This window comes from Pinus tabuliformis, chromosome 1_2 (assembly GCF_031772625.1).
Source record: "Pinus tabuliformis cultivar Carrire ecotype Pingquan chromosome 1_2, CPIR1, whole genome shotgun sequence".
In the NCBI taxonomy this organism is placed as follows: domain Eukaryota; kingdom Viridiplantae; phylum Streptophyta; class Pinopsida; order Pinales; family Pinaceae; genus Pinus; species Pinus tabuliformis.
In genome coordinates, this window is record NC_142298.1 from 1,224,290,139 (window position 1) to 1,224,317,231 (window position 27,093).

General features: G+C 40.5%; 3 pseudogenes; 2 read left to right on the forward strand and 1 right to left on the reverse strand.

The window, feature by feature from the left end:
• Positions 1–75: 75 nt before the first annotated feature.
• Positions 76–16,806, reverse strand: LOC149210668 (dnaJ protein homolog; annotated as a pseudogene).
• A 2,929-nt stretch (positions 16,807–19,735) lies between these two features.
• Positions 19,736–20,380, forward strand: LOC149210669 (dnaJ protein homolog pseudogene; annotated as a pseudogene).
• Positions 20,381–20,399: 19 nt separating this feature from the next.
• LOC149210670 (lariat debranching enzyme pseudogene) lies at positions 20,400–21,932 on the forward strand (annotated as a pseudogene).
• Positions 21,933–27,093: the final 5,161 nt, after the last annotated feature.

Genomic DNA, 27,093 nt, shown 5'->3' on the forward strand with positions numbered 1-27,093 from the left:
TGGAAATACACCACCATTGGCAATTGTTACAGCACCTAGCAATTTGTTGAGCTCCTCGTCATTTTTGATGACTAGCTAAGTGTGTCGAGGTAAAATCCAATTCCTTTTGTTATCCCTTGTTGCATTTCCAGCTAACTCAAGTACCTTTGCTGCTAGATACTCTAAAACTGCAACTATATAAATAGGATCCCCTGCACCAATGTGCTTTGCATACTTGCCCGACTTTAGGAAACGAGAAATATTTCCAACTGGAAATTGTAGGCTAGCCTTATGAGACCTTGAAATAGACTTTGAAGATGTTGAAAAGTGTGCAACAAGAAATGCTAAAAATAAAACTTGTTAAAAATAACAATTTGGCCAGTGAGGTTATTGGCCACATTGGGTGAGAGGTGAAACTAGTAAAAATAACACTTTCTAAAAATAAAATTTCATGGTCCCTTCCTATTTTTAGTAGTCCCTGGTCTAATTATTGGAAGTAAATTCGAATTTGGTCTTACCAGTAGTTTGGAAATTAATTAATTAATTCTCCACGAGTTAATTAGTTAAGGAAAATCAAACTTGAAGTCTTTGTGAGAACATGCAATTAGTTGTCCCACTAATTGAGGAATGTGTCCTTGATTTGCTCCACTGATTGAGGAATTAAGGATGAGTTTTATATTGCGAGGATTAGCTAACTTAATTTAACTTAGTCAAGTCTAGTTAGATTAATTTAACAAGTTGTTAATGAGATACAGTTTGTTAATGCTTGCATGCATGTGACGACTTTTATTTTCAGATAACTGAGTATTATCTCATGGATAATTGATGCATGGTAGTTTAGACAGAGACTCAGTTGAGATCATATGAGGGACAGTGTACTATCATATGCTAGGATATTCCTAGTGAATATTCCCTGCACAGGGAAGGAATCTTCTTCCTTCTATGACTACGTAGTTGGACTTGAGGTGACAGCAAGTATGATCAGGCCAATTTACACGTGTTTTGTAATTGGACCCCAATCAAAACTGTGTAAGGAAATAGAAGCTTGGACCTGAGGTGCAGCCTTTATATACATGGATAGATTGGTCCATGAGATAGATCATCAAAGTACAGAGAAAGCATGATAGCTTTTGAGTTGATTCTTTTTGTATGTTGTTGAGAATTTCCACTTGATTGATAATACAGAGATGGGTTTTTAGGTTGGTGCTTTCCCCAGGTTATATCTTCTGTGTTATGGTTGATTACTTCTCATTCTCAGTTATATATGTTCATGCTTGATGTTTCTCATGTTTGATTAAGCTTCCACAAAGTTTATGGTAGATGTAGATATAATATTATGCTTTAGTACATTGCATATATCAGTTTCATCTGCAGGTGAAATTTCTACATGATATGAGTGAGCTAGCTGATTTGTAGAGAAAATTTTGCATGGTATCATAGCATAGGTGATCAAGGAAGAATAGTGTACAGGAAGGGAGAAGTTTAAGTTTGTTGTTTCTGAATATTGAATTGAGTTCTTATCACATCTATTTCATTGATGGCGTTCTATGGTTTGAGACTCGAATATGCCCTTGATGGGAGTTTGAATTATATAGCGTGGAAGGATTGCATGGAGGCAGTATTAGAAGATAATAGTCTAAAGGACTTCATTTATCAAGAATTCCAAAAGCCAACTGATGCTACTCAACTAGCGGAATGGAAAAACAATGTGTCTAGAGCAAGGAGAATCATCCCAAAGGGAGTTCGAGATCACATTGTCTTGAGCCTCCATGGAAAGGAGACCCCATTTTCAATGTGGAAAACATTGAAAGATATTTATTAGAACAGTAGTGATTAGAGGAAGTTGGCACTGAAGGACAAACTTCGAAAGATCAAGTGTGAAAAGGATGAGACAAACTCTATGTATCTGAACAAGCTCACCTCATGCATGGATGAGCTTGGAAGTGTAGGGATTGTGACAGTAGATGATGACATGGTGAGTCTTCCACTTCTTGTTCTTCCTAAGAGTTGGCATAGCTACCAAGACTTGGTTAATGGAAGAGACAAACTACCATATTGGGAATGACTTTGATCAGATTTGATGCAGGACAAGATAAGAAGAAACACCACAGACGGTTCTTCATTGGTGGAGGATGAAGAAAACTGTGCCTTAGCGATTAAGGCGAAGATGGGGAAGGAGAAGGTTTCTCTTTCTGAATCTAGTTCTTCCCATGGTGGGAGAAGTTTGACAAGTCGAAGGTGAGATACTTTTGTTGTCATGAGTTGGGCCATTTTGCTACAAATTGTCCACAAAGGAAACTGAAGAAGGGATCCGGGGAAGGATCTGAAGGTGAGGCACTTGCTTCACAGTTTGAGTTGTATTTCACACTCTTCACATGCATGGTTTCATCAATGATGGGAATTGGTTGGTTTCTTAACAGTGGAGCTTCTTTCCACATGACTGGTGACAAGAGTTTGTTCAGTACTTTGGAGGAGAAAGATCTCAAGATACTCATAGCAATGGGTAATGATGAAAAGTACAGTGTCTCAGGTGTAGGCACGTTTATTTTTCAGAGGGAGCATGGAGCTCGCCTTACCTTGACCGATGTCAAGTATGTACCATGACTGAAGAGAAGCTTGGTGTCGATCATGATGTTGGAAGATAGAGGTTATGATGTAGTCTTCAGTAAGGGAAAGGTTTTCCTTGGACACATCATCATTAGACAGGTGAAGAAGATTGGTTCACGGGTCAAGAACCTGTATGCTCTTGAGGTTCAAGATGCATACAAAGCCTTGAGCAGTAAGGTAGCTGATGGAGACTTAGTAGTTGAGAGGGAGAGTAAATTACCTCTCAACATGTAGTGCCAGAAGAAGTCTTAGATGATTGTGGAGGAGCCACGATTAGTGCAACAACTTCAAGATGTTGTGGAGCAGCCACAACAGGGGAATCTTAGAGGAAATCGAGTAGAGACATCTACTCATGAAGAGACCTATAGTAGGGGGAAACTTTGAGCTAGGTGGGCTGAGGGATCACATGCAACCATACCTCCAAGTAGGATGTGGGGCGATGTAGAGTGATCGTCCCAAGGAGGAGGGGCAGGATCCTTGAGGTACCCAACCTCTTTGATTCAACTTTTCTACAGCAGCCCCGATGAGGAGTAGTAGAACTAGCTGATTGGGTAGAGACAGATGCAGATGGAGTGCCAGAGACAACTACAGTGCAGGGAATCCCAAGATAGTGCAGAGCATGTAGGCTGCAACAATGCGAGAGGCACAAGTGTGTTGCACAATGCAGGGTAGCACAGAGAGATGTGAAACAGTGCGAGATGCATGGAGATGTTGCAGTAGAGCAAAGGTCAGAGAGGGAGCACTTGTCAGCAACAAGTAGAGCTTCAACATGAGAGTATGGTTTTAGCCCAACAGAGAAGTCAGTTCAGAGTCTTTTGGTCCAAAGTGTTGCATGCAGAACATTCCGAAGCAACGGGATGGGATTCGAGAGGAAGCCTTTCTTGTTGAGAGGGAGTGTTAAAAAGTGTGCAACAAGAAATGCTAAAAATAGAACTTTCTCAAAATAACAATTTGACCAGTGAGGTTATTGGACACATTGGGTGTGTTGAAAAATGTGCAACAAGAAATGTAAAAGTAGAAATTGCTAAAAATAGTAGTTTGGCCAGTGAGGTCATTGGCCACCTCAGGTGAGAGGTGAAACTGCTAAAAATAGCACTTTCAGTAATAGCATTTCTGTGTCCCTTCCTATTGCTAACAGTCCCTGGTCTAACAATATCAAGTAAAATTCGAATTTGGTCTGACCAGTGGTTTGGAAATCAATTAATTAATTCTCTAGGAGTTAATTAGTAGAGGAGAATTAGACCAGAGGTCTTTGTGAGAACATGCAATTAATTTCTCCACTGATTGAGGAATTAAGGATGAGTTATATATTGAGAGGATCAATTGACTTAGTTTAAACTAGTCAAGTTCAGTTAGATTAATTTAATAGGTTGTTAAATTAATGAGAAATAGTTTTTTAATGCTTGCATGCATGTGACAACTGTTATTTTCAAATAACTATGTATTCACTCATGGATAACTGATGCATGTCATTTTTGTCAAAGACCCAATTGAGATCAGATGTGGGACAATGTACTATCAGATGCTTGGATCTTCCTTTGGAATATTCCTTGCATGCAGGAGGAACTACCTCAAGGATTGCGTAGTAGGACTTGAGGTTGACAGCAGGTGTGATTAGGCCAATTTACATGTGTTTTGTAATTGGAACCCAATCAAAACTGTGCAAGGAAATAGGGGATTGGACCTAAGGAGCAGCCTTTATATACAGGGCTATATTGGTTCATGATATAGATCATCAGAGTACAAAGAGAGAAGGATATCTTTTGAGCTGATACTTTTTGTATGTTGTTGAGGATTTCCACTTGATTGATAATACAAAGATGGGGTTTTAGGCTGGTGATTTCCTGAGGTTATATCTTTTGTGTTATGGTTGATTACTTCTCATTCTTAGTTATATATGTTCATGCTTGATGTTGCTCATGTTTGATTAAGCTTCCACAAAGTTTGTGGTAGATGTAGATCTAGTATTATGCTTTAGTACATTGCATATATCAGTTGGATCTGCATGTGAAATTTCTACATGCTATCAGTGAGCTAGCTGATTTGTAGAGAAAATTCTACATCTTATCGGAGCACAGGTGATCAAGTGTTAGGGTCCCACCATAACCCCCTTATTTATGTAATGGTATCACGTCATAGTCAAGAGTCAATAAAGCCCATATTAATAATTGTAAGTGGTTAACCCGCAATTAATGACGGGACCACAGTTAGTTGCAAATGGGTCGTAGTATTAGATAGATGGTATTAATAAAACCCACGGTATTGGTCCGTGGTATTGCATGTATGAGTCATATATAAAGGATAGAGACTCCCTGAGAGGAGCATCGTGTCTTATTTTGTAATCGAGCTCTGCTCTATTGGAGGTTGCCCCCTTGAAGAGGCAAGTGAACATTACTCTCTGAATAATAAAATCATTGATGTTCTGTGTTCTGGGTATCTTCTCTTCGCATATTCTGTATTTGGGTATCGTTTTGCAGGTTAAGAGCATAACAAGTGGTATCAGAGCACTTTCCAGGGCTGGTGGGATCTCCATTTCTTAGCAAAAAAAAAAATTTGGCTAGAGACGTGTTCCGGCGTCTTTAAACCACGGGATCTGTCATTGAGCGCATAAACCTACGGATTTGGGGAGGCATGCACGCAGGAAATACAAGAGGTGGTCACATCTGTTGGACTCCCTTGTAACCCCTGTGGGTACCCCTTCGAGTAGTAGCACATTAGACAGAACCGCGCATGGACTGTCTTCCACGTACCCTCTGGGTATATCGAAAGCCCCCTAGGCTCCCTTGAAACCTTGCCATAGATAAACCGTCGGTCGTCTTGTGGCTACAGTACACCGAGAATAGCACTTGGAGAGATTACTCGCCCGTATGATAGGGTAGTCGGGTTGTACGGCTAAGGGTATGGTCGATCCTCCTTAGTTAAAGCCCTGAAACATTGCGCCGAGTACTACTGCCAGACCCTTATGTATATTGCGATCTGTAGCACCTGACACTCCTCAAGACCATATTTCCCTTTTCTATCAGGGAATCACACATCATCTCTTCCCGATCTGCTTGTGCAAAGGGGTGCAGCAGCAACAGACATCAGTCCCGCAGTCTCGAGTTCGCAGATCAGCCATTCCAAACTATTAGATCCATTAGATCAGCAGCAGCAGTCTGTTCCGGGGTGCTTATTGGTGATCTAGCCCATCAGAATCAGGACGACGAGCTGAGCACAGTGGTACCATTCAATTCTTAGTGAAAATTTTTTAGGCGGTCCCAACTTTGTTGGTGTATGGTAGAAACTAGAGCTCAAGCGATGGCCAATGAAAGGATGGACAAACTTGAAGAATCCATGCAAACCGTCCACGTTCAACTTAACCGACTAAGTAGCCTGCTCGACGGCATGATCAAGAAGGGCAAGGAGCAAGCCCACGAGGAGGTGTATAATGGCAATGAACACAATGAGGGTGAGTCTAGCCACTCTCCTCACGTCTGGCACACCCACCAATAACCCCATCAGCGACCTCCCAAGTTGGATATGCATAAATTTGACGGTTCTCCCCCGTCGGCATGGATAGCCCAAATGGAGCAGTATTTCACTCTGAATCACATCTTAGATGATGAGACTCAGCTTATGGTGGGGAGCATGTACTTGGACAATGAAAGGTGGCAATTGTGGGAATGGCATCAACGTTGCAATGGACCTTTTAGGACTTGGCCCAAATTCACAAAAGCTCTTCAAGACCGCTTTGACCAGGAATCTTCTTTTCTGGGTCGTCTTACTAAGCTCCGATAGACTAGTATAGGGGATGAATATATTACAGCTTTTGAAGCCTTAGCCTTCCGCACTTTGGGTCTCTCAAATGTGTTCTACACGGAATGTTTTATCAGTTGTCTTAAAGAAGCTATCAAAGCCCAAGTCCTACTGCACCACCCTCCCACATGGACGGAGGCTTGCAAGGTAGCTCGTAACGTGGAACGTGCATTAGCAGCCCAATACAGTCACCAAATTTCTCCACTAAAGGTCGCCCCCCACAGGCTCACAACACGACTCAAACACTTAAGGTCCAAAAGGTGTCACCTGCGGAAATGGCCGAAAGAAGAAAGCAAGGCCTATGTTACTACTGTGATGAAAAATACTCCCCAGGGCATAAATGCAAGGAGCCCAAATTTTTTCAAATTGATGCCACTGACTATAGCTCAACAGAGGAAGATCCACCACTTGAGGAACATGAGCCGCTAGAAGAAGACAACCAAAAGGACAATGTCTCTGACAAACTAGTTATTTCATTGCATGCTTTGGTAGGGATTTCTTCCCCTCAAACTCTCACAATCAGAGGTTTTATTAAACATCGCCCAGTAGTAGTCTTGATTGATAGTGGAAGTACACATAATTTCATCCATCAAAAAGTTGCAGAAGCAGTGCATTGTTTTGTACGAGCAGTTTCTAACTTCCAAGTCCAAATTGTGGATGGAGGCACAATGAAATGTGAAGGCCGCTGTGAAAATGTCAAACTTCAAATGGGGGATTATCAATTGAAAACCCACATGTTTGCCATACACATGGGGGGTTGCGACATTGTCCTCAGCACTGAATGGCTCCGCACTCTTGGGCCAATCACAATGGATTTCCAGGAGTTATATATGAGTTTTAAGCAGAACAACTACACACATACCCTCCGTGGACTCCAGGCGGGAGCCCCCTCTATCATCAGCTCACATAGGATGGAAAAATTGTTAAAAAAGGGAAATCATGGAGTTGTAGCTCAATTTAATGCCATCCAGGCAGTCGAAACCAAGCCTCTGCCAATTCATCCTGAGATGCAACAGATTTTAAATAACCATCTGTCGGTCTTTGACAAGCCTCATGAGCTTCCACCCTCGTGAGGGGAACATGATCATAGCATCACCTTGGTTCCAGGGGCCCAACCCCCAAATGTGCGCCCATACAGATATCCGTTCACCCTAAAGAACGAAATAGAAAAAATAATCAAGGAACTTTTGGAAGTAGGTGTCATTCATCCCAGCATTAGTCCTTATTCATCCCCAGTGGTCATGGTGCTCAAGAAAGATGGGGAGTGGCGGATGTGTCCCGACTTCAGGGCCCTCAAGAAGTTGACAGTCAAAGATAAATTTCCCATCCCGGTGGTTGACGATTTGCTGGATGAACTCAATGGGGCTCAATTCCTCACTAAGCTGGATCTTCGCTCAGGCTACCACCAAATTCGCATGAAGGAAGTCGACATTCCCAAGACTGCTTTCAAAACTCATGAAGGCCATTATGAGTTCCTGGTCATGCCATTTGGTCTTTGTAATGCCCCCTCTACTTTTCAGAGCCTTATGAACATCATTCTCAAACCATATCTCAGGAAATTTGTCCTTGTCTTCTTCGATGACATCCTCATCTATAGTTGCACTTGGGCTGCACATCTTCAACATGTAGATCTACTCTTGCAACTGCTCTGCAAGCATAAATTATTTGTCAAGATGTCCAAGTGTTCATTTGGCATGGCAGAAGTTGAGTATTTGGGCCACATTATGGGGCGTGAAGGTGTCAAGGTGGACCCCAAAAAGATCCAGGAAATACAGGAATGGCCTCAACCTAAGACCTTGAAGAGCTTGAGAGGATTTTTGGGTCTCACAGGCTATTATCGTAAATTTGTCCGCAACTATGGTCGCATAGCGAAGCCCCTCACCCAAATCCTAAAGAAAAATTCATTCTTCTAGAATGAGGAAGCACAACAGGTCTTTACAGCTCTAAAAAATGCCATGTGTTCCACTCAAGTCTTAGCACTACCTGACTTCACCAAATCTTTTGTCATTGAATGTGATGCTTTGGGTACAGGTATTGGGGCGGTCTTAATGCAGGAAGGGCGACCTTTGGCCTTCACAAGCCAACAACTAAGTGGGAGGAATCTGGGCCTATCTACCTACGAGAAGGAAATGATGACCATCTTACATGCAGTCGAGACCTGGCGACCTTACTTATTGGGGCGACGTTTCCAAATCCGCACAGATCATCACAGTCTTCAATATTTTTTGGAGCAACGCCTATCCTCCCCACAACAAAATAAATGGCTCGCCAAAATGCTAGGATATGATTATGAGATCATTTACAAGAAAGGGAAAGACAATAGTGTAGCAGATGCATTATCTCGCCAATTTGAGGAGGAAAGTACTCTGCTAGCAATTTCCCTCCCCATTCCAGAATGGATTGAAGAGGCTCGCAGGGAATGGTTTTCACACCCCGGGCTCTCCCAACTCATTTCTCAATTGCAGGTAGATCCAAATTCCACCAAGGGCTACTCGTGGCAGGATGATATTCTTCGCTACAGGGACAGAGTCATAATATCACCAACATCCACCCTCAAAAGTCGCATTTTGGCAGAATTGCACTCATCTCCCATTGCAGGACATTTGGGCTTTCAGAAGACGTATGCTCACACCAGAAGATCATTTTTTTGGATAGGCATGAAAAATGACATCCTTACTTTCGTAGCAGAATGTGATGTCTGTCAACGCCACAAAGGGGAAACCGTCAACACACCAGGCACATTACAACCATTGCCCATTCCGGCATCAATTTGGACGGAGGTTTCTATGGATTTCATTACAGGTCTTCCAAAGTCAGGGAACAAGTCAGTCATCATGGTGGTTGTGGACCGACTGTCGAAGTATGCTCATTTCTGCGCCCTACCCCACCCGTTTACACCAACTTTGGTCGCTCAATCTTTCATGGATCAGATCATCAAATTACATGGCATGCCCACTTCTATTATGTCCGACCGCGACCCGATCTTCACCAGTAATTTTTGGCAGGAACTCTTCAGGATACAAGGCACTCAACTAAAACTCAGTACTTCCTATCATCCGCAAACAGATGGTCAAACCGAAGCCGTCAACAAATGTCTAGAAACCTACCTTAGGTGTTTCACTTCAGAAAAGCAACACCTTTGGGTACAGTGGTTACCTCTGGCTGAATGGTGGTAAAACACCAACTATCATGCCACCACCAAAATGACTCCCTATGAAGCATTATATGGTCAACTCCCACCTTCACCTACTTCGTATCTCAAGGGGTGCTCAAAAGTACAAGCAGTGGATCAACTCCTACAACACCGCGCAACCATGCTTGCCCATCTTCGAGAGAATCTTCATCAAGCTTAGAACTGCATGAAGCAACAGGTAGACCAGCATCGCTCAGAGCGTCGATTTCAAGAAGGGGATTAGGTCTTTTTACGGCTACAACCATATAAGCAAGCATCACTCAAAGACAAGAGGTGTCAGAAACTATCTCCCAAATTCTACGGACCATATCAAGTACTTCAGCGCATTGGAGAAGTGGCTTACAAGTTAGCCTTGCCACCTACTGCAAAAATCCATCCAGTTTTCCATGTCTCATGCCTCAAGAAAGTGATTGGGAACAATTGCAGAATTCAGACCAGTCTACATGAATTGGATGAAGAAGGGTCCATCTAGCTTCAACCCGAATAGGACCTAGACACACGAGACAAGCAACTGCGCGGCCACATGATTAAGGAAGTCCTCGTCAAATGGAAAGAAACCTCTCTGGAAGATGCAACTTGGGAACCAGCCACTATTCTTCAGCAGTTTCCGCAGCTTCAACCTTGAGGACAAGGCTAGTCTTAAGGGGGAGGGCATGTTAGTGTCCCACCCTAACCCCCTTATTTATGTAATGGGATCACGTCATAGTCAAGAGTCAATAAAGCCCATATTAATAATTGTAAGTGGTTAACCCGCAATTAATGACGAGACCACAGTTTGCAAATGGGCCGTAGTATTAGATAGATGGTATTAATAAAACCCATGGTATTGGTCTGTGGTATTGCATGTATGAGTCATATATAAAGGATAGAGACTCCCTGCGAGGAGCATCATGTCTTATTTTTAATCGAGATCTGCTCTATTGGAGGTTTCCCCCTCAAAGAGGCAAGTGAACATTACTCTCTGAATAATAAAATCATTGTTGTTCTGTGTTCTGGGTATCTTCTCTTCGCATATTCTGTATTTGGGTATCGTTTTGCAAGTTAAGAGCATAACATAAAGAAAGGAAGAACAAAGTGAGAGAGAAGTTGAAGCTTGTTGTTTCTGAATATTGAAGTGAGTTCTAATCACATATATTTCACCGATGGCATTCTATGGTTTGAGGCTTTAGTATGCATTGGATGGTAGCTCAAACTATATAGCCCGGAAGGATCGCATGGAGGTAGTATTAGATGATAATGGTCTAAAGGACTTCATTGATCAAGAAGTCCAAATGCCAACTAATGCTGCTCAAGAAGTGGTATGGAAAAAGAATGTGGCTAGAGCTAGGAGAATTCTCTTAGAGGGAGTTCGAGATCACATTGTCTCGAGCCTCCATGGGAAGGAGATTCCATTTTCGATGTGGAAAACATTGAAAGATCTTTATCAGAATAGCAATGAGCAGAGGAAGCTGGCACTGAAGGACAAACTTCGAAGGATCAAGTGTGAAAAGGATGAGACAATCTCTATTTATCTGAACAAGATCACCTCATGCAGTGATGAGCTTGGAAGTGTAAGGATTGTCACCTTAGATGATGATATGGTGAGTCTATCACTCCTTGGCCTTCCTAAGAGATGGCATAGTTACCAAGACTCGGTTAATGGAAGGGAGAATCTACCAGATTGGGAACAACTATGGTCGAATTTGATGCAGGAGGAGATCGGACGGAGCACCAGAGATGGTTCTTCATCAATGGAGGATGAGGAAAACTGTGCCTTAGAGAGTAAGGCAAAGAAGCGGAAGGAAACGATTTCTCTTTCCTAATCTAGTTCTTCCCATGGTGGGAAGAAGTTTGACAAGTCGAAGGTGAGATGCTTTCATTGTCATGAGGTGGGCCATTATGTTGCAATTTGTCCACAGAGGAAATCCAAGAAGAGATTTAAGGAAGGATCTGAAGGTGAGGCACTTGCTTCACAATTTGAGTTGGATTTCACACTCTTCGCATGCATGGTTTCATCCATGGTGGGAAGTGATTGGTTTCTTGACAATGGAGCTTCTTTCCACATGACCATGACAAGAGTTTGTTCAGTAATTTGGAGGAGAAAGATCTCTAGATACTCATAGCGATGGGTAATGATGAAAAGTATAGTGTCTCAGGTGTAGGCACAGTTATTTTTCAGAGGGAGCATGGAGCTTGAATTACCTTGACTGATGTCAAGTATGTACCAGGACTGAAGACAAACTTGGTGTTGATCGCGATGCTGCAAGATAGAGGCTATGATGTAGTTTTCAATAAGGGAAAGGTTTTCCTTAAACACATCATCACTAGACAGGTGAAGCAGATCGGTTCACAGGTCAAGAACCTATATGCTCTTAAGGTTCAAGATGCATGCAAAGCCTTGAGTAGCAAGGAAACTGATGTGGACATGGTGGTTGTGAAGGAGGGTATGTTACCTATCAACATGCAATGCTAGAAGAAGTCTCAGATGATTCTGGAGGAGCCACGATTGGTGCAGCAGCTTCAGGAGGTTATGGAGCAGCCACAATAGGGTAAGCTGAGAGAAGATCGAGTAGAGACATCTACTCATGCAGAGACCTCTAGTAGGGGGAAACTTCAAACCAGGTGGGCTGAGGGATCACATGTAGCCATACCTCTAGGTAGGAGGTGGGGTGATGTGGAGTGATCATCCCAAGAGGGCCAAAATGAGGGGTAGGATCCTTGAGGTACCCAACCTCTTCGATGAGACCTTGCTACGGGAGCCTCAATGTGGAGTAGCAGGAACTGACTAATTGGGTAGAAACAGATGCATATGGAGTAGCAGAGAGAGCTACACTGCAGGGAACCCCAATACAGCGCATAGCTAGCAGGCTTCAGCAATGCAAGAGGCACAAGTGCGTTGCACAGTGCTAGGTGGCATAGAGAGATGTGCAACGGTGAGAGATGCATGGAGATGTTGTAGTAGAGCAGATGTCAAAGAGGGAGCACTTGGTAGATATTCAACATTAGAGTATGTTCTAGCCCAACATAGTGGTCAGTTGCGAGTGTTTTTGTTCCAAGTGTTGTTGGAGCAAGCGGAGCGGGTAGATGTGTTGCATGCAGAACATTCCAGAGTTGCAGGATCAGATTCAAGAGGAAACCTTTCTTGTTGAGAGGAGTGTTGAAAAATGTGCAACAAGAAATGTAAAAATAGCAGTTTGGCCAGTGAGGTCATTGGCCACCTCAGGTGAGAGGTGAAACTGTTAAAAATAGGACTTTCAATAATAGCATTATGGGTCCCTTCCTATTGTTAGCAGTCCCTAGTCTAACGATATGAAGTAAAATTCGAATTTGGTCTTACCAGTGGTTTGGAAATCAATTAATTAATTCTCTATGATTTAATTAGTATAGGAGAATCAAACCAGAGGTCTTTGTGAGAACATGCAATTAATTTCTCCACTGATTGAGGAATTAAGCATGAGCTATATATTGAGAGGATCAGTTGACTTAGTTTAAACTATTGAAGTTCAGTTATATTAATTTAACAGGTTGTTAAAATAATGAGAAACAATTTGTTAATGCTCGCATGCATGTGACAACTTCTATTTTCAGATAACTATGTATTCAATCATGGATAACTGATGCATTTCAGTTCTGTCAGAGACCCAGTTGAGATCAGATGTGGGACATTGTACTACCAGATGCTTGGATCTTCCTTTGGAATATTCATTGCATGCAGGAGGAACTAGTTTCCTCAAGGATTGCTTAGTAGGACCTAAGGTTGGTAGCAGGTGTGATTAGGCCAATTTACATGTCTTTTGTAGTTGGAACCTAATCAAAACTGTGCAAGGAAATAGGGGATTGGACCTAAGGAGCAACCTTTATATACAGGGCTAGATTGGTTCATGATACAGATCATCAAAGTATAGAGAGAGCAAGATAGCTTTTGAGCTGATTCTTTTTGTATGTTGTTGAAGATTTCCACTTGATTGATAATACAGAGATGGGGTTTTAGGCTAGTGCTTTCCCCAGGTTATATCTTCTATGTTATGGTTGATTACTTCTCATTCTCAGTTATATATGTTCATGATTGATGTTGCTCATGTTTGATTAAGCTTCTGCAAAGGTAATGGTAGATGTAGATCTAGTATTATGCTTTAGTACATTTCATATATCAGTTGGATCTCCAAGTGAAATTTCTACATGATACCAGTGAGCTAGCTGATTTGTGGAGAAAATTCTACAGGGTGAGAGGTGAAACTGCTAAAAATAGCACTTTCTAAAAATAGCATTTCATGGTCCCTTCCTATTTTTAGCAGTCCCTGGTCTAACTATAGGAAGTGAATTCGAATTTGGTCTTACCAGCAGTTTGGAAATTAATTACTTAATTCTCCATGAGTTAATTAGTTAAGGAAAATCAAACTTGAAGTCTTTGTGAGAACATGCAATTAGTTATCCCAATGATCGAGGAATGTGTCCTTGATTTGCTCCACTGATTAAGGAATTAAGGATGAGTTCTATATTGAGAGGATTAGTTGACTTAGTTTAACTTAGTCAAGTCCAGTTAGATTAATTTAACAAGTTGTTAAATTAATGAGATACAATTTGTTAATGCTTGCATGCATGTGACAACTGTTATTTTCAGATAATTGAGTATTCTCGCATGGATAACTGATGCATAACAGCTCAGACAGACACCCAGTTGAGATTAGATGAGGGACGGTGTACTATCAGATGCTAGGATATTCCTAGTGAATATTCCTTGCATAGGGAAGGAATATTCTCCCTTCTATGACTACGTAGTTGGATCTGAGGTGATAACAGGTATGATCAAGCAAATTTACATGTGTTTTGTAATTGGACCCCAATCAAACTGCGCAAGGAAATAGGAGCTTGGACCTAAGGTGCAGCCTTTATATACAAGGCTAGATTGGTCCATAAGATAGATCATCAAAGTACAAAGAGAGCAGGATAGTTTTTGAGCTGATTCTTTTTGTGTGTTGTTGAGGATTTCCACTTGATTGATAATACAAAGATGGGGTTTTAGGCTGGTGCTTTCCCCATGTTATATCTTCTATGTTATGGTTGATTACTTCTCATTCTCAGTTATATCTGTTCATGCTTGATGTTTCTCATGTTTGATTAAGCTTCCACAAAGTTTATGGTAGATGTAGATCTAGTATTATGCTTTAGTACATTGCATATATCAATTTGATCTGCAGGTGAAATTTCTGCATGATATCAGTTAGCTAGTTGATTTGTAGAGAAAATTCTACAGAATATTTTGCTTTCATTCTTAGAAAGGTAGAGGTCCATTTATTGCTTACATTTCTGATTAAACTTTCCTCCTTTCTTCTTCCAAGTTTACATCAAGGAATTTTGTTTCCTCACACTCATCTAACTCCATGTATGTTAGTTTTCTTGCAGTTCGAATAGGAAAAAATGCTTCCAGATCCTTGCATTGTTAAGGAGTTAAAGAATCTGGGAACTCTACAGAGAAATGAATGTACATATTACCCTTCATGAATGGTTGCTTGTAAGTAGGCATTCCTTCATCATTAATAGCCTTGAACTGACCTGGCTTAACAATTTCACTGTGACTAGATTTAATAAGCAGTTGCTGACCCTCCAGATGGGTCAATATAAATTGAAACCCACACAATGCCTCTGTTAATGATAAATTATGCTCAACGAAAAGAGTGTCTCCCTTTTTCTTGAATTTGGGATGCTCCTTTTGTTGAAATACAAATAGAAATGTCACCAGTAACTGTGTCGGTGCTTCATCTGCTTCCCCTTGGAAAGTGATCCTCTGACCATTTTGCATTCCCTTCTCAACTGTGACCTCAAGCATTTTCTTATCGGGTAAGACTTTTTCACTCTTGCATTGTGGGCATCTGTCTTTTTCATTTATAGTCTCACCTGTTCCCCTACAATCACTGCATACATGCTGCATTTGCTGGATCATCGAAGGTCCAAGATGTCTAATAGAGACCTTCATGCCAGACCATTGGCACCCACTACATTTCATTGAAGTGCCAGACTTTGGCCCTTTCCCCTTGAATTTAGAGTACAGAACATTTCGAGATGTGACAACTTCTTTGATATCCCATTGTAAAGGTCCTCCAATGATACTTTCAAGGGGTGAACAACATATTCACCTCTCCTTCTCTATCACAATCCAGCCACTAACATCTCCTAGTTTCCTCTAGATCACTAAAGACAAAAACAGCTGCACAGGGCGATCTTTGAGTTAATCATTCATTGATCATATCTTCTAATCCGGGAGCCAGTTTCAGGAGTGTAATATACCATTGGAAACCTCTTTTCGCGCTGCTTCTGATGGACACACTTATGATATTTTTTTCACTGAAGATGGTGTGCAAAACATATAACAAAATAGACATAATAAGAGGCCCATTTTGATCACTAAAGGAAGGCCAAGGACTGACTCTAACAATGGCACCATCTGGGATGGTAGCTCCTTGGAGGTGCCAAGAACCATAGATCTCTGGGAACATGTAGATTAGTGCCCCATCCAATGGGAAATATGGTCAAAAAGCTGCAAACTCAAAAAAACTTATACCAATCCATAAAGCATACACATGTTGCAACCTGTGCATAGACAAATACCAGAAACTAAAATGCTTCTTTAGGTAGCCTATTTATTTAAAAACCTACTCTACTTTGTAGCAAAATCAATAGATCAAGTGATGTTGTAATGCCAGATCAACCAACCAAGTAACTGTGACAAGTATGTTGCTTGGAAGTACTTCAACCAAGACACAACTGGAAATGCTGACAACCATACAAACACATAATGATTCTGGTTGCGAAAAAGGCAATCTGATCCATCATTTAAAATAAAAAATAAAAAAAAAATTCCATGTATGTTGCAATAGGATTGAAAAACCAGACTTTGTTTTCTGCCCTAACTCCTCAATACATGCTTCCAGCTGCAAACTATCAATGCAAATATCCACGGGCAACCTTACTTTCTCTTCCTTCTGCTAAGAAAGGTCCCCAAAGAATGGGACTCAAAAGTCCAGATCCTGGGACTATATTTCGGTCTCCAATTTAGTTAGCTCTCCTTCAATTTTGATGGCAAACTCTTGCAAAAAATTGAGCTTAACTTCATGGCTACATCGATAGGATTTCAGATAAGAAGCAAGAGATGAAGCAAAGTTCTCATCTACCTCATCATCTGTGCACATATCTTCCCATTCTCTAAAGCCTTGAATAGAGGGAACCTCTATTTTCAATTCCTCATCTTTCTCCATCCATGTTTCAAGAAAGATATGCCAAAAATCTGTAAAGGACTTAATAGATCTAATAGGAAAACTTTCAATCCATCTTCTACATTTGCCTTGAAACGAATCAAAGAACAATTTGATGAAGACATCCTCTTTTTTAACTCTAAGAAATTCCACAAATGTTTTAAAATTTTCTATATGTTCTAGGGTCAAAGTCAGATCTTCCCCATTGAATTTAGGGCCATTACTCAAAATGTATGCATCCTTTGGTAATTGATTAGGAAAACCATGAAGATTAGAAAAATTGATACATGAATACCTTGAACAAATAGAAGTAACATCTTAGTCCTTCATCTAGCGAGTGGAGCCACCATCAATACTTTGAAACTTGGGATTTTGAACCATGGAGTTGCCAGGAAGATGTTTCAACCTTCCTATGTGTCTAACTATTGTCCGCCATCAACAATTAGATCTGCAACTTGAATAATATTTCCCAGAGAAGATCTATCACCTCGTCCCCGATAATGGTGCCAATATGTTATCACTTAGAATGTACCTCAAGGTTGAGAAAGGAAATTATGAGGTAACCAAAGACCAAGCTTTGATCTGGCATCTAGCCCTGCCAGACCAGAGAGGGCTCTCTCTTTTCCAACAATATGTGGATGCAATAAATGAAATTTTAGGCTAGCTATGGAGTATGGGGATTTGTTTAAAAGGTTTTGGGTTGAAACAACAAGAGAAATGACGATTGGGCTATGGAGTAGATGCCAGTTTTTTCTGGAAAACTTGAGGCAAAGTAAGTTCCATGTTCAGCCAAATAAAGATTGTGAATGTGAGAAGAATAGGGGAGAAATACCACTGCCCTACAGGCATCAAACAAGGGATGGATCTGCAACAACAACTTTAGAAGAAAGAGAATCACGAGGTTGCTCAACATAGAATCTAGCAATGGATGAATTCTACTAAGACAACCATTACATCTAACAACAAAATCATCATGAAAGGAGCATCATAGGGGATGGATTCCTAGCACATCTCTTAGATAACGATGTAACAAGGCAGAAAAACATAATGTCTAAATGAATTTATGAGAAAAACATACTGGACATTTAAGGACCATGATGAATCCTAGGTCCAAAGGGCAGAAAATTGCTTTATTAAAATGATATTCAGGAAAACTTTACACAGTGCCAAGCAGCCTCTCTGCTACCAAAATCGAACCTCTATCTTTTAAAAATAATCCTATATATACTAAAATACAATTCTATTTTTATTTCCTCAACATAGGAAATAAAAAATTAAAAATAAAATTCTATCATAAAACTCTATTATAAACTAAACAATATTATAAACTCTTGTGAACTATGGAAAATAGGGTTGTTTTCAAAACCAAAATCAATGAACTTTGGTCAAGATCTGTTACCTTTAAGGATGGAATTTCCACAAAATCTACCCTTTGACTACCACCTTGCATCTACCTACACGAATTTAGGAGTTAGTTGATCAACCTTGTTCTTGTTCCCCCAGAAAATGGAACTGAAGATCTTCCTGTTAATTTTGTAACCATTTGGACAAACTATTTCCACTTTCTTCACTAGATTCCTTTGGAAATCTAGAAATGTTAGATTTTGAATATGATTCCCATTAAATGCTGGAGATACTGGGAATCAACTCCTAGCTGGAAAATATTATGCCATCTTCTTTAATCATATGATAAGCTCAAAAACCTCCATAAGCATCATCTGGTACAATTTCATTTTCATCCTTGACTTGTATCATTAAAGACACTGGGCTTCTATTTGGTGTAGCATGCTCAGGTGTAGAATCCATAACGTAATGCAAGTCTAGTAGCTATTTGTGGGTTACAAACATGACCAAGTGATGCTAGATTGGCTGCCTTTCCTTGGGTGGGATCATAAGGTGGGATTGTCATTGTAAAATCAAAAGGCTTCATGTTGATTTCTTTCATATTATTTCTCACACACTGGCAATGGAATCCCAGGTCTGGCCGTTCTGCTATCAACTGTTCAGATTTTCAGCTTAAAGGAAAATAAGGATTGTATGATTTTTTTAGTTTGAATGATGGATCAGATTTCCTTTTTCGCAACCAGTCTCATTATGTGTTTGTATGGTTGTCAGCCTTTCCAGTTGTGTCTTGGTTGAAGTACTTCCAAGCAACATCCTTGTCACAGTTACTTGATTGGTTGATCTGGAATTAGAACATCACTTGATCTATTGATTTTTCTGCAAAGTAGAGTAGGTTTGTAAATAAATAAGCTACCTAAAGCAACATTTTAGTTTTTGGTATTTATTTATGTACAGGGTGCATCATGTGTATGTTTTATGGATTGGTATAAGTTTTTTTGAGTTTGCAGCTATTTGACCATATTGACCAATGGATGAGGCACTAATCTACATGTTCCCAGAGATGTATGGTTCTTGGCACCTCCAAGGAGCTACCATCCCAGATGGCACCACTGTTAGAGTCAGTCCTTGGCCTTCCTTCATTGATCAAAATGGGCCTCTTATTATGTATATTTTGTTATATGTTTTGCACATCATCTTCAGCACAAAACATATGATAAGTATCTCCATCAGAAGCAACTCAGAAAGAGCTTTCCAATGGTATATCACACTCCTAAAACTGGCTCCTAGATCAGAAGATATGATCAAATGAATGATTAACTCAAAGATCACCCTGTGCAGCTGTTTATGTGTTTAGTGAACTAGAGAAAACTAGGAGATGTCAGTGGCTAGACTATGATAGAGAAGGAGAGGTGAAGATGTTGTTCACCCCTTGAAAGTATCATTAGAGGACCTTTACAATGGGATATCAAAGAAGTTGTCACCATCTTGAAATTTTATGTGCTCTAAATGCAAGGGGAAAGGGTCAAATTCTAGTGCTTCAATGAAATGCAGTGGGTGCCAAGGGTCTCGCATGAAGGTCTCTATTAGACATCTTGGACCTTAAATGATCCATCAAATGCAGCATGTCTACAATGATTGTAGGGGAACAGGTGAGACTGTAAATGAAAAAGACAGATTCCCACAATGCGAGAGTGAAAAAGTCTTACCCTATAAGAAAATGCTCGAGGTCACAGTTGAGAAGGGAATGCAAAATGGTCAGAGGATCACTTTCCAAGGGGAAGCAGATGAAGCGCCCGACACAGTTACTGGTGACATTGTATTTGTAGTTCAACAAAAGGAGCATCCCAAATTCAAGAGAAAGGGAGATGATATTTTCATTGAGCATACTTTATCATTGACAAAGGCATTGTGTGGGTTTTAGTTTATATTGACCCATCTGGATGGTCGAAAACTGCTTATTAAATCTAGTGCCAATGAATTTGTTAAACCAGGTCAGTTCAAGGCTATTAATGATGAAGGAATGCCTGTTTACCAGTGGCCATTCATGAAGGGTAATTTATACATTCATTTCTCTGTAGAGTTCCTAGATTCTTTAACTCCTAAATAGTGCAAGGATCTGGAAGTAGTTTTGCCTCCTTGAACTGCAAGCTAGCTAACAGACATGGAGTTAGATGAGTGTGAGAAAACAAAATTCCATGATGTAAACTTGGAAGAAGAAAGGAGGAAGGTTTAATTAGAAATGTAAGCAATAAATGGATGTGTGCCTTTCTAAGAACGAGAGTGAAATCTTAAAAGTTTGTTTCGAGGTCTCATAAGGCTCGCCTACAAGTTCCGGTTGAAGGATTGCTCGTTTCCTAAAGTTAGGAAAGTATGCAAAGCATGTTCGTGTAGGGGCTCCTATTTATATCGCCGTGATTTTAGAGTATCTAGCAGCAAAGGCACTTGAGTTAGCCAGAAATGCAACAAGGCATAACAAAAGGAACAGGATTGTACCTTGACACATTCAGCTAGCTATCAGAAACGACGAGGAGCTCAACAATTTGCTAGGTGTTGTAACAATTGCTAATGGTGGTGTATTGCCGAATATTCACGGTGTTTTATTACCCAAAAAGGTTGGAAAGGGAAAGGAAGACAAGATTGGCAGTGCCCTTGCATCCACAACACAAAAAAAATCAAGCCAAGCCAACTGAAGGAGGTGGCGTTGTGCGTAGCCCTTTGGCGCTGCGGTCCTAGAAGTGTGGGGCTGCGCGTAGCCCTTTGGCATTGTGCGTAGGGCCATACAAAAAACCAAAGTTTTGTAGGTTCCTACAACGTGTCCATCGATGTTTCGAGTGGTAGAAATGCTGGTTGGTGGCGTTGAGTTACTATGGAGGATGTGTTGCACCAAGGATATTCTTTATGGGTTTTGTTGGGGTCATCTGGTTTGGAAATATTCGCATTGGTGGCCATTCTATAATTTTCAAATCACGCAATTATTATTCAGGGCATTATGAAAGGGCACCTTACCATGAGAGTCATATTAGGTCTATATATCATGTGTGTGAATATGATGTTCAGAAGCTTATGCAAATTGAGGAGCCTCTAGATATATTTATTTCACATGATTGGCCTCGTGGTATAACTAACTTTGGAAATTCAGAGCAGTTACTTCATCATAAGCCGTTTTGGAAAAAGAGAGAAAAACAAGACTTTGGGGGGTTAGCCTACTAAAGAAATTTTGAAAACTAAAGCCTTCATATTGGTTCTCTGCAAATTTGCACACTAAATTTGCAACTGTATTTCAACATGGGGAGAATGGACTTGTCACAAAAATTCTTGCATTAGATAAGTGTCTTCCTGGCCACATTTTCTCTAGGTTATCGAAATAGAATCTAATGCATGGCCACATGATATCCATTATGATGAAGAATGCCTTGCAATAACACAAGCATACAATCCTTATTTTCCTTTAAGCCGAAAATCTGTACAGTTGATAGCAGAACGGCCAGACCTGGGATTCCATCGCCATTGTATGAGAAAACTTATGAAAGAAATCAACATGAAAAATTTGATTTTACAATGATAGTCCCACTTGATGATCCCACCCAAGGAAAGGTAGCCAATCTAGCATCTCTTGGTCATGTTTGTGACCCACAAACAAAAGCATTTTACATCTACTAGAGTTGCATTACCTTCTAGATTCTACACCTAAGCATGCTACACCAAATAGAAGCTCAGTGTCTTTAATGATACAAGTCAAGGATGAAAATGAATTTGTACGTGATGATGCTTATGGAGGTTTTTGAGCTTATCGTATGATTAAAGAAGGTGGCCTAATATTATCCAGCTAGGAGTTGATTCCCAGTATCTCCACCATTCAATGGGAATCATATTCAAAATCCAACATTTTTAGATTTCCAAAAGCATCTAGTGAGAAAGTGGAAACAGTTTTTCAAATGGTTACAAAATCAACAGGAAAATCTCCAGTTCCATTTTTTGGGGGAACAAGAATAGTAGGCTGATCAACTAACTCCTAAATTCGTACAGGCAACTGCAAGGTGGCAATCAAAGGGTGGATTTTGTGGAAATTCCACCCTTAAAGGAAGTAGATATTGACCAAAATTCACTGATTTTGGTTTTCAAAACAACCCTATTTTCCATAGTTCAGGAGAGTTTATAATACTGTTAGGTTCATAATATAGAGCTTTATGATAGGATTTTATTTTTTATTTTTTATTTTCTACGTTGAGGAAATAAAATTTGATATGTAATTTAGTATATATAGGATTATTTTTAAAAGATAGAGGTTCGATTTTGGCAGTAGAGAGGCTGCTTAGCACTGTGTAAAGTTTTCTTGAATATCATTTTAGTAAATTAGTTTTCTGCCCTTTGGACCTGGGATTCATCATGGTGCTTAAATGTCCAGTATGTTTTTTATCTGATAATCACCCGACGAGTGACATCAGTTAGAGATTTATTAAACAAAAGGCATTGCAGACTCATGTGCTGGTGTGTGTTCTGTGTTATTTAAGCAATTGATCGATCAGATTGCCAATACATAGACGTTGAAATGGAAAGACAAAAGAGGAATACAGTAAGCAAACATAAACACACGAGAATTTTTAATAAGGAGTTCACCCTATTCTCCAGGGCTACGTCTCTGGTCCAGCTTTCAGGGGTGGCCTTATTTTATTGTGTCTTTAAGTAGAGAATTGAAATGCACGGACTCAATGTGAGTTCTCCTGAAGTAGGTTTTCTTGGTAGGGTGGTTTCTTGGATTCCACAAGCCACTAGAGTACACAGACTCTTCTTCATCCTACCAGCTCTGTGACCTTTTGGTCTACAATGGAAGGAGCCAAATATGATGCTCGATCCGGACAGATTCCTCTATGGCATGTCTTGAATCTCTCAAGATTTGGTGCTCGATGCTGCCACTGGTTAGCTCGGCCCTCTGTCTATCTCTACTTCCGCTTAACTACCTCTTCTCTGGTTTCTATCTCTCAGTGTTCAGCTGTTCATGGATTTTAGCCATTCGAACTCATGCCCATTGGGTTCCTCTTCCACCTCTATCGATTCACCTTCTGCAACTATGCTTGGAGTTCCCTGTTCGGTGTCAGCATGGATGCTCAGGGAGTGGCCACGTGTCCTCATTTGAACAGTGCCAGCCTACTCGTCAGTTCGTTTCTTCAGTTACGTCGTGGATGCATTTTTCCTCCACCGTGGCGGTCAAATAGATTCTGAATCCCTTTAGAACGTGACTTAATTTCCTGTCGATTCTGCTTCTTTCCTTCGGGTGCATTCTCAGTCGTCCAATCTAGGTCCCCCAGATCCAACGTCGTTCGCACGTCCCGCGCGGTTGACCTACTCAACCGATAACGCACGATCAACGACAGTTTTCACTCACCTCCGCCGCCACGCGTCGATCATTGAGTGGGACCACTCCGCTTTCTCCAAAACCGTTTACCATTTGAGGGCACCCAGATCAATACTGTCGGTTTCCAGAGCATGGGTCTCGCCTTGTACAATTAGCATTTTTTGCCTTTTCTCGCCCGCGATTCTCCTGTTCACCATGCGTCCAAGTGCTCGAGCTTCCTCCACTTTGGCCCTGTTTACCTAGCGATGTGCGATTAATGTTAGGCGCTAATCATGCATCAAAAATCACCTCCTTTTCCTGATCCGGGGCTCCCAGGGGCTACTTTGACCTCCCGCGCAGTCTCCATGGGCCTCGGTCAGCATGCTTTGACTGAGGTCCTTGTCTTTCCACACTAGCTGCCATGGCCACTGGTTCAGGGTGTTTTTGATTGTTGTTTTGGATTCTTTAGAGATTTGTTTCATCCCGATACAGTCAAGGTTCTTTGACAGTCTTTTATGGATCTGATTCGGATCACGGCCTTCCCACTGAAAAAGCTTTTGGACCACCAAAATTTGGTTTTCAAGCATCGACTAAGTGAGGAAACTACTGTCTCACTTGCCCAATCTAAATCCACTTTGCACTGCTCGACTTCGAACCTTTGAGCCCAATCCGGAGGTATTCCACTTCTCCACTACGTGTCGTCCTTACCTTCCTGTCCAGCACTATGTCTTCCTGCAACTCATTAAGATATTCAGGTAGCAGGTCATCAACAGAAGGTAATTAACTCTGCTTTTCAGGGTCCTCAATCATTGAAGGTTCAAACAACCTCAAACAGTCGACATTTATGATTGAGTAGATGTGCATGTAAGCTAGAAGATCAAGGCAAAAAGAATTTTCACCAATCTTCTCAAGTATCCTGAAGGGTCCATACCTAATAGGTTTTAGCTTTTTACCTTCACCTCACATCCTGTCCTTGCTGATATACAGCAAAACTTGGTCTCCAACTTGGAAACTATGCTCCATCCAATGCTTATCATGCCTAGCCTTGTACTTGGCCTGGCTCCTTTCCAACTATTCCTGTACTACCTGGTGGATCTCCTGGATTTGTTCAATGAACCTAGTTGCCTTATCCACATCACTGTGTCTATCAACCATGGCATCTTTACCAAAGACAAAATCAAAAGGAGACCTTGGTATGAAACCAAAACAGGTCTCAAAAGGAGATCTCTATGTAGAAGAATGTTTGTCTCTATTGTAAGCATGCTGCACATAGCACAAGTGTTCATCCCAAAGCTTAGGGTGTTTGCTGCAATATCCTCTCAGTAACTGGATCACCATCCTGTTAACTACTTCTGTCTGGCCATCTATTTATGGATGAAAAGTTGTGCTTTTCTTTAATTTGGTGTCCATTAGTTCCCACAGACTTGACCAAAACTTCCCCACAAATTGGATGTCTCGATCAGATACAATAGAAGTGGGTAATCCAAAATGAACCCATACATGTTCAAAGAACAATTTTGTAGTTTGTTCAGCTGTAATCTATTTACTACAGGGTATGAAAATAAACATTTTGTTGAACCTATCCACAACAACATATAGATAATCATGAACTTTCCTAGCTTTAGGTAGTCCCCCAACAAAATCCATGGAAATTCTTTCCCAAGGGTGAGAAGGAACTGGCAATGGAGTGTATAAGCCTAGTTTTCTGTTGATGGGCTTGCTTTTAGCACACATAGCACATCCTTTTACATATCTAGAAACTGTCTCACTCATTCTTGGCCAATAGCAGAACCTTTGCAGCTGTGCAATTGTTTTACTTACTCCAAAGTGACCTAATATCAAAGAAGTGTGTGCTTCCCTAATTATCTTTACTCTCTCATTTTGTGGAATACAGAGTTTCCCGCAATGATATAAGAGTTGGTCCTTCATGTGATAGTCCAATTCTTCTATGCTTTTGCCTTGACTCAAAGTTGCATATACATATTTAAAGTCCATGTCCTGAGCATACTAATCTATGTAGCTTTCATGTAGCACAAAATTATGCTTAAGTATGGTAGATGCATTTATAATGGGTCTAGATAATATTTCTGCAACCTTGTTATGTATGCCCTTTTTATATCTGATGACTAAATGAAACGGCTGTAGAAAACCCATCCATTTGTAATGTCTTTATTGCTTCAACTTAGTTTGGGAGTGTAGATATTGAAGTGGCTGATGATCAATATGTATTACTGTTTCTTTGCCCATTAAGTAATGTTTCCACTTTTTTACACTCTGAACTAATGCATACAATTCTTTATCATATGTAGGATAGTTAACTATTGTAGGGTTAAAAGTGTCAGAATGATAACATATGGGTTTAGCGTGCTATGTCAACACTGCTCCCATGGAATAGTCATTGGCATCATTTTGGATCTCAAATGGTCTTTGTAGATCTAGCAGTGCTAGTACTGGTGTTGTACTAATCTTTTCTTTCAAGGTGTCGAAGGATTTCTGTTGTTTGCCTCCCCACTGAAACACCATGTTCAATCCTGCCAAAGCATGTAAGGGAGCTGCAGTTGACGAAAAATTTGAAATGAACTTCCTCCAATATTGTGCTACTCCTAAGAAGCTTCTCACTTCTGTAGCAGACTTGGGTTTAGGCCAGTTTACAATAACTGCCACTTTAGAGGGATCTATTTTCATTCACCTCCCCCTACTATGTGACGCAAATAATTTAGAGAGGTTTTTCCAAATTCACATTTGGAGAGTTTAACATAAAGTTTTTCTCTTTTCAAAACAACTAATGTCTGCTTAACATGCTTTAAATGTTCTTCCCACGTTTTACTAAAAATCAGAATGTCATCCAGATACATAATAACAAAATCATCAAGAAAAGGTCTGAGTACATCATTCATTAATCTCATGAAAGTAGCAAGAGCATTAATTAGGCCAAAAGGCATAACTAGCCATTCATACAATCCCTGCTTTGTTTTGAAAGTAGTCTTCCATGCGTCTTTCTCTGCAACTCTGACTTGATGGTATCCACTGTGCAAATCCAGCTTGGTGAAATAAACAGCTTCCTTCAATTGATCTAAAAGATCGTCTATGTGAGGAAGGGGATAACGATTTTTTATTGTTATCTTATTCAGTGCTCGGTAATCAATCCACATTCTCCACGAGCCATCTTTCTTTCTCACCAAAACGATTGGTGACCCACATGGTGATGTGATAGGCCTAATGAACCCTTTCTCGAGCAACTCCTGCACCTGCTTCTTGATTTCAACATTCTCTAAAGTAGACAACCTATACATCCCAATGTTAGGCAAAAAAACATCTTGTCGCAAAATAATATCATGTACTATTCCCTTTTTGGGTGGTAGACCTTTAGGTTCTTGAAATAAGACATCATACTCTAAAACAATCTTTTCTATATTAGCTTGCTGATCTGCATTATAGCCCACAAATACGTTGGTTTTATCAGGTGTCTTTTCCTTTACAACCATCAATAAGAACTGTTTGCATGAATTTATCATTCTTTTCATCTATCCTGAGTTTATGAGGGTATAATTATTCTTGAGCTTATGAGCTCTTACAAAGTATTTGATTCCATCTTTAACAAGTAGATACTTGTT